Source organism: Fukomys damarensis, unplaced genomic scaffold, assembly GCF_012274545.1.
Source record: "Fukomys damarensis isolate Sample0158 unplaced genomic scaffold, DMR_v1.0_HiC HiC_scaffold_24, whole genome shotgun sequence".
In the NCBI taxonomy this organism is placed as follows: domain Eukaryota; kingdom Metazoa; phylum Chordata; class Mammalia; order Rodentia; family Bathyergidae; genus Fukomys; species Fukomys damarensis.
In genome coordinates, this window is record NW_022900936.1 from 16,159,980 (window position 1) to 16,172,898 (window position 12,919).

The 12,919-nt window shown below is 38.3% G+C and overlaps 1 pseudogene; it reads left to right on the forward strand.

Annotated features, from left to right (window-relative positions):
- The window catches only part of LOC104851487, a 114,566-nt pseudogene extending 109,436 nt beyond the window's left edge, over positions 1-5,130 (forward strand).
- The last annotated feature ends 7,789 nt before the right edge of the window (positions 5,131-12,919 follow it).

A 12,919-nucleotide genomic window follows, 5' to 3' on the forward strand; every position in this document is an offset into this window, starting at 1 on the left:
TGAAAAACACTATAGAATATTTTTATTTTTTATTATGATTTTTACAGTGACGGGCATGTGCATTGTATTGTATTTTTTCCCAATAACTTTATTAGTACATGTTAGATATACAGCACATCTACATTCATCATTGGGACCTTGTAACTTTACATGATTTATCTTGCTTCTTATTTTTTCCCCACTCCCCTGCCCTCCCTTCCCCCCTCCACCTTTCCCTATTTACAAGGACTTTGTTTCCATTTTTTTCCTTTTCGCATATGTTTTCTTTTCCATTCTCACCTTTCCCCTATCCCTCCCTTACTCCTCCCATTTCCCTTACTCCTTTAGACCTTTTCTTCCTATTACACAATATCAATTATACATTTTGACCCTTATTTACACTTTTAGTGTTTTATACCAGAGAAACTATTCAGTATTTACACATGTGTGTCCTATTACTTTCACTTAAGATTATGTCCTCAATGTGTATCCATTTAGCTATAAATATCTCTAGCTTCTCCTTCTTCATGGCTGAGTAGTTAGTGCTCATGTGATAAATGGACATCTGAAATGAGCAGACATTTCTCAGACAAAGAAGTAACAGAAGCAAGTAAATATATGAAAAAAATGTTCATCGCTGATCATTTGAGAGATACAGAAGAAAACAACACTGAGATTCCACCTCACCCCACAAAAAATGGCTGCTATCAAGAAATCAACCAATAACAAATGCTGGTGGCCTTGTGGGGTGAAAGAAACCCTTCTCCATTGTTGGTGGGAGGGCAGACTGGTGCAACCACTGTGGAAATCAATACGGAGATACCTTAGAGAACTAGGACTAGAAGTCCCATTTGACCCAGCTATTCCTCTGCTGGGTATCCTCCCAAAAGAGTTAAAAGAATCATAGCAGTGATATATGCTCACCCATGTTTATCACAGCACAGTTTGTAATAAATAGCTAAAGCTTGGAAACAGCCTAATTGCCTATCAACAGGAGACTGGATAAAGAAGATGTGGTTTTTTTGGTTGGTTTGTTTGTTTTTATAAAAAAAAAAGGGGGGAGCTATTCTTAACCTACTTCAACTCCAGGCCCAAGGAGAAGGGAAGAGGAGAAGGAGGAGGATGAGCAGGAGAGGGAGGAGGAGGAAGAATTCTATTTTCTTTTATATCACCCATAATGTAACAAAGAAACACTGAGCTCAGTATTTGGATTTTATTTATTTATTTATTTATTTTAATTGAGTTTATTGGTACATTTAGGGATACAGTACAGTATTTGGATTTTAATAGGCATCTCTTTTGGGGAGCAATTGCACCTAACTCAATTGAGCACATAATTAAAAATCACTTTCTGTTTAGCTTTGAACTGCATCATTAGGATTTCATCTTTTTAATTTTTTTGCATATTTTCTTAACAAAACTATGTTTTGCTTTACATAATATTAAAAATTTTTTAAATTTTTTGTGTATGTGTTCATGGAGAGTTTGAGATACTGTCTAAAATTATAGTGTTTATTTAAAAATGTATTGGTCGCAGAGATGAATACTTGGTAAACACAGTAAACTCATACCTGATAAGTGACAAATATCTTTCACTTTTTAAATAAGTCCCACATGTGTAAATACCAAATAGTTTCCCTGGTGTGAATATTCTGCAACAATGCATAAGATTCTAATAAGATTACTGACATTTAGAAATGAGAGGAAAGGAGCTAAAGGTGTAGGGAAGGTGTGATACGTAGGGGAAGAACAAAAAGGGAAAAGAAAAAAATGTGAGAGAATGAAAAGATGAAAATAAAGTGTTTGTAGATGGGGAGGGGAGGAGGGGGGGAAGGGAGGGCAGAGGTAAGGGGAAAAAATGAGAATCAAGACTTGCCATGTAAAGGTACATGATCCCAACAATGAATGTAACTGTACTGTATCCCTAAATGTACCAATAAACTCAATAAAAAAAAATATCTTTCACTTTTAACATAAATCTGACATGATTTAATAAAACCCCTCCCATCTTAAAAATCAGTTAACATTAGGAATGATTCTAGGCATCAAGATGATCATTCAGGGGATATGTTTTGTAAATGCATTTACTGAAGAAAAAAAATCACATAACTTGAAACCACACCATAAGTTCATAGGAAAAATTTAAAGGCAAGGAATGTTATCATCTAAGCCAATTTTGTTTCCCAGAATAGTAGCATAATGACTATAGTAAGCAATAACCAAAATATTGCATCCCAACTTGTTATTTGGCAATTTAAAGAGGTGCATCCCCATACATCCATATTTCACCCTAGGGTCAGTGTGAATCTTCCTTATTAGAAAGCAAAGGAGAAGATAGAGCTTTTGCAAATGTGAAGGGATCAGGAGAATGGGTGTGAGGGGAGGGAGGAGGGAAAGTGGAAGCAAAGAGATTTAAGATGTGTCATTTACATTTTCCCAATACCCACAAAGAAAGTAAACATTGTACGTCAAAACCCTGAACTCAAAACAATAATAACAATAGGAATAAAAATGGGAAGAGGGAATTTAGAGTAGGATGGAAGGTGGTAGATAAGAAGGGGAATGGATTAAAAAAGAGTATCTGTGTCGTACACATGCACCTCTCCCTAGGATGAATGTAAACTTTACTGCAAATATGCATTAATAAAATCAAAATCAAAATCAAAGAAGCCAGAAAAAAAGTAGTTCACAAAATTTTGTACAATTAACAGCAATGGTCATTTGTCCCATGTGCCTTTGCACTGGGTTCTTGTAAATTTGCACTTGAGAAGAAAGCACTGGCACCACTGAGCTAAATCCCTGGCCTGGTTCTTCAGAATTTGCAAAAATAATTGTGTGTCTCCATTTTCCATGAGCTCTAGGCTGATGTTCTGAAAAGATTTCTAAAATATACCCTTTCACAAAACATTTTATTGCTTAGGAGAAAAATAACCCTCTTTTCTTTCCTTCCTTCCTTCCTCCCTTCCCCCTTCCTTCCTTGCGTCCTTCCTTCCTCCCTTTCTTCTTTCTTTCCTTCCTTTCTTCTTTGCATGCGCCCCCTCATTTTACTATTTTGTGAGGGATCTTATATCATTTGATAATAAGATGTGCATTTATTGCACCATGGCAATAAATGCAACTTCCATAGCTCACAGGTTTATCATGTATATCTTTCTCCCAAATATCTTCATTTTGAAGTCAATTCATTACATGGCATACAAATTAGAAGAGGGATAAAATATTTGTGAAAAAGTGATGTCATCAAATTTGTAATTACTATTAAGCTAATGTACCCTTCTTGACACATTTTAATTTTCAATCTATCAATAATTTAGATATTATTTTTCTTATTCTCTAATAAGTACTCATTGTTATTGTTTGAGGCTTTTACATTTTGTTTTGTTTCCTTTTTAGATTCCATATTTATTTGATGACTGGCTTTGTGTTAGAAACGCCAGGAAAATATTACTGATAATCTAGGTCAGATTACGTTTTATAAATACTAAAAGCACTAGACATACAGGAGAAAATGAGACCCAAGAGGCCACAGTGCTGGGATTCCATAGACATGGGCAGTTTCATCTTCCAGTGGAGAAGGCTCCAAATAACTTTGCCAATAAAATGTATCTCAAGAGGGGAAGAAAAAGAAGAAAGCAGGCTGAAGTTGCCCTTCCTGTGGTGACCTACATCCAGTTCAGTTTACCTCTTTCTGCCTCTAGGAATGAGGCACAGATGAAGGAATCACATCCTTTTGTGTGTTCTCTAAACCCGAAGTCTCTGCCCATTTGTAAAAGTGTCCCAGGTCATCCTTATGACTAATCAGATCCATAATGTGTCTTCCTTGTACAACAAAGGAGAGATTTTTTGAGCACTATATCTCAAAAAAAAATCCATTCCTACCATCCTCAACCTCACAGAACCCTTCTCTCTTCCCATCGGGCTGGTACCCACAAAGGAACATGTACGCTTTTGAGAAGAAAAGGAATATGATCTTCACTCATATAATGCCTTCATTTTGTCAGCATTACCTTTATTATCAATGCAGAGGTAGTCATCTTTATCATACTTTATATTACAATGAGAAAATGCTCATCAACTGACGAATGGATAAAGAGGATGTGTTGTTTTCTTTTTAATACAGTGGAGTACTTCTCTGCCATAAAGAAGGATAAGCCTGGAAGCTGAGCACTGTGCTGGTGGACAGAAATTGACTCAAAAATTGAGGAAGAAATTCTTGTGCGTGAAGAATTCCTGCTGTGTGGTGGAGCTGAAACACAGGTTGTACAATGTGAGTCCTGGACTGACCTCTTTAATGATCAAAGTGTCAACAGGCCTAAAATGCTTATTTTCATCATTACTGGTTATCCAGGTTTCTCTGTCTTTTATGTCCATTTGCAAAGGCTTTGTACTCTTTGATGGACAAATGCTTTCCAGTTTGGGTATTGCTCATGCTAGACATGTCTTGGCTCCCAAAGACAGGAAGATTCTCACATCAGAGGATCCAAATGCTCAAGACATTAAAGACATCTGTAGACTGCGTGGTCAAATAGAACACAAAATAGCTTTTCTGAGAAGTCAGGTGCCAAAGGTTGTAAAACTTATCGTCATGGACCATTTGGTAGGCAGCCATATGGTTCTTCAGATCTTGAATTACACTCCTGAGCTCCCAGTCATTCACACTTTTCTGCTGTTCCTGACAACTGAGGGAATGGCTGAGACACCCAACAGTAGGATTACCACTCCACTTTTGTGCTGGCTTTGATATGCTCTCTATGCTACTCACTACTGACTGCTTGAGCATGTCCTGATGTTGGCAAGTCCTGGTTAATCAGCTTTGTCCTTCGAGTGATAAACCTGAAGACTGAATTAACACTAAGGAATGTAAAACAACTGTTCTGCCTCACTACTGCAGCCTACCTTGGGGCCCAAGAAATGATGACCATTGTGACGAGAGATGATAACATTGTAAAGGAACGTTTATCTAAGCTTACATTTTACTATGGAACTTCAGACTCTTGGTGTCCAACAAAGAACCATGAAAATATAAAGATTTTCCAGAAGGACATATGCGACTCTGTGAGAAGAATATACCTCGTGCCTTTGTCCTCCATTTTATAAGACATGGCTGAACTGACTGCTATCTGCGTAAAAGATAAACTATCTAAAATATAAATACCAACACAGGAAGCAAGCACCTGCAGCCAGTACCTGAGTGACTAGGTGCACTGTGTTTAGTAGGCAACTTTAATTTTGATATTAGAAAATAAAATTGAAAACCTCTTGGCTTAAAAACTCCCATCTCCCCATGCTACCGGCTGCATGAACAGTTGGTGAATAACTGCGTTTGTGACCTGAATAAGGATTTCTCCACACAAGAAGCCCAGTGACACCACACGGTGTGTGTTACTTGGCAGGACCCCTGAAGACAAAAGAAAATCGAAGATTTCTTTTCAGCTTTAATTGAGTTTATTGGTACATTTTAGGGATACAGTACAGAGATTTTAATTGAGGCTCCCTTGGGCGAAATGATGAAAAATTTACTAAACATGAAGAGAGATGAGTGGGTGTGAGGCGTGTGCGACCGTGACAAAGACACTCTCCCCTCCCGGTAGCAGGAAGTAATGAGCGGTGGGTATTGCGGTGGACCTGGGCTTCCTTCGAGGATGAAAGATGAAAATCGTCCCAGACTAGCGCTGCACAGGTCTTGGCTGAGACCCTCAGTGTGACCCTGTGACCTCCCTGCATTGGACCAAAAACAGTTTTCCAGACGGCACCCAGCAGCTCACAGGGAGAGTTCCTGAGGATGCAGCTTTGCTTCTGCCACAGGGGAGCAGCAGGCTGTGTGCAGACCTTGGCAATGGGCTCCGTGAGAGCCCCTTTCCTCCAGAGCCGGGAGGGGAGGTACCAGGCTGTGCCGGATCAGGTGGGAACACATGCATTTGTCCCTGCTGACGCTCACAGTAAACTCTGTCTGCTAAGGGTGGATGTCAGCAAAGTACTATGCCAGCCACTGACGAAGATAGTATTCCTAGCTACTGTATGATTTCTTCTCAAAGCCTCCCAGTAAATAATTCATGGGAAGGTGATTTAAGTTTCCAAGTAGAATATGAACATAATTTTTTTTTCTCCATTTGCCTTAACTTTTTTATTGGAAAGAAATTATTTTGCCAATGCACCCAAGTGAGCCATCAGATCTTGTGGATTTTCTTTCCCAGGCCACACTGAGCCCTGTGGAGAGGCGGCATCTTCTCTGGCAGAGAGTGGGCTGGCAGTGTGGCTGCCCTCCCGGAACTGACCCAGTTACGGGCGGGTGAGTCCCAGCGAAGGCAGCGACGGCCTAGGATGCATGGAGGCTTTCCATTTTCTCTGGCCTGAGAGCCCGGACATTAGCATCCCTTAGGGACACAGCAGTGCAGCCCGCCCTTCCTCTCAGGACCTAACGCTCCTGAAGGAACCCTCACCTCTGACGCCATCCTATGGAGATGAAGAGTGCTGTCAGTCCACGGGGACGGGAGGATGAGACACTCAGGCCAGAGGGGCGAGCTGCTGTGGTCCCCTGGAGTCTGCGTGGCGAGGCCTCCTGGAGAGCTGCCGTTCCAAGCCACACTCCGCTCTTCTGCTCGCATCGAGGAGTTGCCACCAACACGAAATCAGGCACAGAAGCAAGTGCTGGTAAACCTGACCTACTGAAGAAAAGAATCACACCCACAGCTGGGGTTTATGTTATTTTACAACATTCCTCTGGGTTTAAAACATCGGCACATGGGAAATTTTGGTGTTTAGAATTTAAAAATGATACTAGCTCTTAGTCCCTGTTTGTCATCTGAACACCAAATGAATTTTCAATATAAAAACTTTACCAGAAAAAAAAGATAAACCTGAGGCATTTCTATCTGAGTGGATACACCCTGAAAACATACTCTTAAGTGCAGTAAATCAGACACACACGTTTTTATACTGCATTGTTTCTCTGGTGTGAGAAACCAAAGGCGGAAATAAGGATCAAAATGTATAATAGATATTGGCAAATGAGAAAAAAATGTTCAAATGAGAAGGGGGACAAGGGAGAGGATGGAGGAAAGGAAAGAAAGGACAAGAAAAAAGAATGAAATGAAAACAAAGCTTTTGTAAATAAGAAGAGGAAGAAAAGTTGAAGAGGAGGGAGAAAAAGGTCCATGTTTCTTTTGTTTGTTTGTTTGTTTGTTTGGTACGGGGGATTGAATTCCAGACGTTGCACTTGTGAGGCAAGCTGCAGAACCACTGAACTAAATCCCCAGCCCAAGAAAAGGAAAAAAGAAGAAGCAATGAATGTAACTGTACTGCATCCCTAAAATGTACCAATAAACTCAATTAAAGCTGAAAAAAAAAAAAAGAAGAAGAAGCAAGATATATCATGAACAGGTACAAATATCCTCTGTTGAATGCTATTATTATGTATATCTAACATATACCAATAATAAAAATAAAAAAGAACAAACAAAAAAGGAAATTCCTAAATTGTCTCCAGTTTATGTGGATTCATATAAAATCTTGCACCTTGATTATAATAAATGACATGCCTTTTTAAATGAAACATAATTAATTGTACAGGCTTATGGGGCACAGCGTGATATATGTGGGCAATCTATAATGATCAAGGCAAGGCCATTATTATTGCCATCTCCTTAAATGTTTATCATTTTTGTGTGTGTTGAGAGCCTTTGAACTTTCTCTTCTTGTTATTTATAAAATGTATAATCTGGGAATGATGGGGCACACTTGTGCTCAGACAGGAGAACTGTAAGTTCAAGCTCAGCCCAGCCAGGCAATTTAGTGATTTACTGAGAGACTGTCTCAAAATAAAAAATGGGTGGGAAGATGCAGCTCAGTGAAAAGGCCCTGGGTTCAACCCCTAGCACAGTAGAGTATAATAATTAATAATAATAATAATCTAAAGTACATAGTATATTGTTCTAGACTATAATCACCCTATTATGCTGTGAAAGCATGCTCTTAATATCCCATTTTTAATGTAATGAATTAAGCATTTATTCTAGAGAATCAATCATCCTCAACATGACCAAACCTGAGATTGGACTATAAGGTAATTTGCATGTTAACAATTTTCTTTAATTAAATGACACCACAGAGCAAAATTAATAAATTGGCTAGTTATTCTTCTATTACCATTAGCCAGCATTACGTTTTGATTTGTTGCATTTTTAATATACTTCAGATTTTGCTAATTTCTTTAGATTTAGGAAAAACGTTCTATGATGTTTTTATGGCATAAATGGTGTCCCCCTAGGAAACAAAAAAGCACACATTGAAGCCCTAAGCCCTAGTGTGACCCTATTTCAACATAAGACCTTCCCAGGGTAATTAAGGTTAACTGAGATCACAGTGTAGGGGCCGTAATCCAATGTGACTGTGCCCTTCTCAGAAGAGCAAGAGGGCTCTGTGTGCTCATGAGGAAACTGAGAGAAGACATCCATCTGTAACCCAATGAGAGAGGCCTAGGAGATTCCATACCTCTCCACACCCTGATCTTGGACTTCAGGCATCCAGAACTGTGAGGAAATAAGTTTTTATTACTTCAAGATACACAGTTTGTGGTATTTTGTGGACACTAGCCCTAGCAGACTAACACAAACAGCTATACTTATGTATTTGTAATCATTTCTCATACAAGAATTGTTCGCTCTGAAATGTTTCATATTTTGGAGGACGTATGACTTCATATACTTTGTTGTCATATGGCTAAGAAAGTCAAGGAAAGAAGCCGCTGAAATTAACAAACTGAAAACACTTGTTTTGATGAATGTGTTTATTATTTTTCTTATACTCCCCAGGATAGTAATGCTGGTTGAATTAACTTTTAACTTTAGAGTGTAAAAACCAAATGTACAAAAGAAAAATTCATATTCCAGCACCACAAATATTCCTATTTCACTCTCCAGTCTGTCAATATCCTACCAATTAGTATGAACAGACTCAAATATTTCTATATGATGAATTTTAAGAGTCTACTAATCACATTTTAAAAGGACATTAAAGCATCGAGTGGTGGAAAAATAGCTCAAGGGTATAAGTTACATATTTTGTGTATATTTTTCATTCCATCCTTACTATGTCAAAGAGAAGATTATTTGTGCTCATTTTCACCATCAAAGAAATGGAAGCTCAGAGTGTTAAAGTGATAGTTATAAGATCCCTCTCATAACAAGTAACAATCAGATCCATGATGCTGATCTCGAATACCTATACTACCGTTTTTCTCATTGCCTGCTACTAGTAGCTTACTCTGCTGTATTGCTAATCAAAAATTTACCTGAAAATCATTACCTCAGATGTGGTCAAGCGTTAACATCCAACTTACCCCTTATAGTTCTTGGATTTAATTTTAATTAGGGCCACCTATATTTCCTCTACAATTTCTCTGGCAAATCACTCATTCACTGTGGATCACAGACAACACAATAATTATTTTTCCATTGATGTTCTCTGGCACAGAAAAAAGAAATATGTTTCCTTGTGAGACAGGTAGAGAAATGAAGGATTATTAAAGATAGTATTGTGTTCACAGTCTTGACATTCACATGCCTGCAAATGTCCCCACATGCCATGACTTTGAATCCAAACCTACGCACTTGCAGATATAATAATCTTCGTTGTATCTGTGAGTTTCCTCACAAGCCTTTGTCTTTCTTATATAGTTGATCACTGCTGCCTCTATGTAAGATTGCTACCCTGCTAAGCCCAGCCATCCGCGTTTTTGGCCTCATGATAAGCATATCTGACAATAACACAACCAAAACAAAGACTAGGTAGGATCTTTTTATTTTTTTTTCACTTTATATTTTTTGCTAGTACATGTTTGCAGTACATAGTGATTGCATTCCTTTTGGAGATCAGTTCGTTTACATAATACATCTTCATTCTTTTTTTCATCCCACCCTCTTATCTTTTAATGCCTTATCGTAGATGTAGTGAAATTGCAACACAGAGAGTTACTATCTATTTCTGCTCTTTTCAAATGATATGGAGCCCTAGGCACAGGTTCGTTTTCAGGGTATATTTGGTATTTTAGGCATGGATTGCATGGACTTCTATTTCTTCATAGTCCCTGGTGCAGCCCATGTTCCATGTCATAGACCAATCCTACCTTCAATATAGGACATGGCAATGCCAAGTCAGACCTCTGCAAATACCCAGACTAACTGTGAAAATAGTCTTCTGTGTCCCAAGACCCCAAATGAGTGAAAGTTTACATCTCTTTCACTGTAACATGAGTTTTTCTATCTTTGCTTAAGATTGCCATTTTTCCTACTTGATTAACTGTGGGAACATCTTTTTCCCCTAAGGAGAGACTTTGTCCTCAGAATTACTTTTGCTTCTGGCTCAATCGGGACAGTCATATGTGAACATAGGACACCTGAAAGACTTCACTTTCTAATGTCTATGTTATTGGTTTTAGACAAGAGAAAGAAATCAAGAGTCTCCAGAATGTTCGTAGTACACTAAGACAATTGTCTTTCTTTCTTTTTTTTCTTCTTTCCCTCCTAAGTTTAAAATCGTGGTTGTATCTCTTTCATAAAGCCTTCTTCATTTCTGATCCTCATCCCAGAAAACAGCTGCTCAAGTGGGACTACATGCAAGCTCCAAGAATAAATCACAGTGCACAAGCAGACTACATTATAAACATATCCATGATAAATCACAGTGCACAAGCAGACTACGTTATAAACATATCCATGAAGCAGAAACATTTCTCAAAACAAGCAACATAGTCTGTAGAGATACAGCCTTGCAAAACCTTATGCACAACAATTCAAATTACCAAAACAAACAAACAAACAAAAAAACACTACAGAGCTTCTCAGTTTATAACACACTAAAGAAAAAAGCCAGAGAATAAAGATATGCCAAAATGCAAAATAAAAGATGCATGCAGGAAAAGAAATCACAGGAGCATAACAAGTGAGAGATAGGAGGAGGAAGTTGAAACAAAAGTAAATGGATAACCCTTGGGTAGGAGGAGAAGCTGAACTTGGCAATGGGAGCAGAGACCTGGAAAGAAGATTCCAAAACTGAAATCTCTGAAAAAACCTGGGAATAGACTGAATAGAACTTCAGATTTATTGAATTTCCACAATTAACTCCTGAGTGGTTTGGCACTGGGCTGTTTCCCCAAGTTTAAGTTTATAAAAGGGAAGTATCATTGCACCCCTGTGTACTACCCACTGTATGATATAAAAATAGAAAATGTATGATCATAGATAAAGAGAAGAGGCAAAGCAGAATTGAAACATATACTATCTTGTTCTTACAGATATTACAGAAATCTTACATGTTTTCCTGATGGATACGGAGCAGAAATATTGTCAGCAAATGGAGGAGGCAAGATTTTCTCTGGGTCAGCTTGAAATCTCACACTGAAAGTAAGCTAATCATTGGTATTCTGGTATGAAGCACAGATTACATCAGAAGTTATGAAGGATAAGCTATTTATCCACTAAAGTGGAGCAGCAGCATCTTCATCGTGCTCATTTGTAAAAGCCGCCGTGTCTCAGAATGGGCACAATAAGTTGCAATGGGAATAGAATGAATTTGGGAGCTCCTTGATCAAGTTTAACATTCTGGCTTCAATGTTTATTACCAATGATTAAATTAATCCATTAACGCCTTATCAAGATAATAAAAGCAGTGCTTCACAAGTTTGCTATCCCTTCTGTCTTTCCTCCTTGTGAAGAGGAGGCAAAAATAGCTGAGTCACTGAAAAAGATGTAAGGAAAAGGACAATACCAGCAGAAACCAAGATCAAATTATTGAAAAGTTGAGGCAGTCACTTAAGTAGCACTGGCATCAAAAACCAGTGAGATTCTGGGCCAACTCCACAGAGAATCCCAATCGGAGTGTGTCATACATGGCTTAGTTCTCGACCCTATTTCCTGAGTATATTCTTTCCTTCAGTATTTTAGTCCAGGGAGCTAGAGCATGATTATCAGTTTCCTGGAGACACTGTAATCTAGTGTCATAAACTAGGTAACTTAAAACAACAGAACTTTCTTGTCACATAATTCTGGAGGATTCAAGTTCAAAGCCAGGCTGTAGAAAGTGCCATCTGCTCTCTAAATTCTGTAGAGGAGAATTCTTTCCTGGCTTTTCCTAGTTTCTGGTGGCTTGATGGAAATACTCAGAGTTCTTTGAATTGCAGTTGTGATGTTTCAGTCTCTTCCTGTCACATGAGGTTCTCCCCTAATGCCTCTGAGTCTCCCCTCTTTTTATGACATCTCATCTTAGATTGAGAGCCCAACCTATCCCAATATGACCTCATCTTGATTTAACTATCTGCAAGGATTATTCTATCTGCAAGGATCATAATTCCAAATAAGATCACATTTCCAAATGAGATCACATTCTTAAGTGCTGGGGACTAACGCTTGAATATATTTTGGTGGGAGGACAAATTTAAACACACAACACCAACTACTGTTTGATGCCTCCAAAACTGATATCTCTGGTATTTATCCTTAGTGATCTCCCAACTGCCAACTTGGCATCACCACTTGATTATCTTAAAGGTAGTCAATATAAGTAAAATTTAACCAATTTACCTTCCAAATCTCACCTTCAAACTTCTTCTTAGCCTTCTTCATCTCAGTAACACTGTACATCTTCCTCTTCGTTTAATAAAAAATATAAAATCATCTTTGTTCTTCTTTTGTCCTAATGTACATATTCAGTCACCAGCCTTTTCAGTTGTTCTACAACAGCAGTTATGTCTCTCTATAACCCATCTTCCATTCAGCAGAGTAATTTCTTAAAAGTTAATATCAAATCCTGATGTTCTTCTTGGAATCCACAAGATTTTGTGCTGCATTTAAAATAAATTAAAACCCTTTCCTCCTGGTCTACTAGGACTGACAAGACTTGGATTTGTGTAATGATCTCAGATCATTGCACCTTGCTCAACTGATGT